Source organism: Nematolebias whitei, chromosome 7 (genome assembly GCF_014905685.2).
Source record: "Nematolebias whitei isolate Nwh7 chromosome 7, NemWhi1, whole genome shotgun sequence".
Classification (NCBI taxonomy): Eukaryota; Metazoa; Chordata; class Actinopteri; order Cyprinodontiformes; family Rivulidae; genus Nematolebias; species Nematolebias whitei.
The window spans coordinates 25,556,328-25,558,033 of NC_056504.1; the positions used below are offsets into that span (position 1 = coordinate 25,556,328).

At 41.4% G+C, this 1,706-nt stretch overlaps 1 pseudogene; it reads left to right on the forward strand.

The window, feature by feature from the left end:
• Positions 1-1,373: 1,373 nt before the first annotated feature.
• Positions 1,374-1,492, forward strand: LOC119412907 (annotated as a pseudogene).
• Positions 1,493-1,706: the final 214 nt, after the last annotated feature.

Consider the following 1,706-nt stretch of genomic DNA (forward strand, 5'->3'; position numbering starts at 1 on the left):
AAGTAAAACCCTTTAGCTTTACAGAGAAGGCAAACCAGTGAGAAAAAAATGTAAGTGGTTCAGACCCCCACCCCCGTCAAATCACAAATTAACCTCTGTCATTAGGAGTCAGGGCACAATAAAGCAGTGTCAACACATTTTGTTACAGGGCTTTACTCTGCGGAGGCCCACACCATCTATGGATCACGATTTGATTCTGTTCTGTCTGGACAGTGAATGTCATCATGGAGGTTTTCTCAAAAAAACATCTGCTTCAAAAATGGGGCAATTAATTAGTTGTTGCTCTCTTCAGAAAGGAGATAATGTTTTTACTTCTTGGGCCTTTGTGTTTGTTACCATAATACATTTTCACAGGATGGAATTTAATGAAGCACAGAAAGGAATACAACTCCATCCATCCATCCATCCATCATCTTTACCCGCTTCTTTCTTTTCCATTTGCAGGGTTCACTGGTGCCCATGTCCAGCCATCACTATGTGAGAGGCAGGTGACACCCTGGACAGGTCTCCAGTCCATCACAGGGACACATAGAGACAAACGAGACAAACAACCATTCACTCTCTCACTCACACCTAGGGACAATTTAGAGTTACCAATCAGTCTAACATGCATGTTTTTAGTCTGTGGGAGGAAACTGGAGTACCTGGAGAAAACCCACACATGCACGGAGAAAACATGCAAACTCCACCCTGAATGACCCCAAGCCAGGATTTGAACCGGGTCCAAGAAAGGAACAACTATGAGAAATTATATTTTGGAATCAGCCTGAATCAAGATGGCCATCACAGATCATAGACCTCTAAACACAAAAATGGCTTTAATTTTCACAATTTTAGATATTGATGTATAATTCAGTGTGGTAGCAGCTGAGAGCAGTGGTGATTTTAGCCTCGGGGTGCTCAAGCACCCGTAAATTTTAACTCAGCACCCCTGAAATATAAAGAAACCATCATTACGATTTTGTAAGGAAGCTAATGCTCAAATCTTAGATTCACTGAAATAGTTAATACATTTGTAATAAATATGGACTAAATGATGACACTCTTAAACTGGCCAGTAAGATCTATGATTTTTTTGCACGATCTCGATCCTTGACGCCACCTGTCAATCAATCCAGTACGCTCGTCAGCTACTGACCAATCGGCAATCTCAATTTGTCTCGAAGGTAAACGCCCCTTACCTGCAGGAGCAAGATTTTCCTACGACAGCATTGTCGGAGTTTTGCATTACAAACACTTTGCAGTCAGAGGTTAATAGTTAAATTAAAGGTTAACGCTTAAAGCTGTGCTTTGTTTTGTGTTTATCTTCTGGTTGCATAAGTTTAGTCTTTAGTTGATATGATTCTTTTAAAGACTTATTTGAGACTGAGCTCATTTACAGCCATACCACCCTGAACATGCTCCATCTCATTTGATATCGGAAGCTAAGCAGGGTCAGGTTTGGATAGTATTTGAATGGGAGACGGCCTGGGAACACCAGGTGCTGTAAGCTTTTGTACTTCTCACAATCGTCACCATGGGTGTGTTGTTCAAGCCATCATCAGCACTGGGGGCTAAGCACCCCTAAAAGTCAGATTCTAGAATCGCCCCTGGCTGAAAGTTATTGACTACACATTCTATGAGCAAGACATCCTGACATGTTAAAGACGTGACATAAACTAAAGCGACTTGTTCAAGGGATGCTAAGCTTTAATTTAACCATCAAT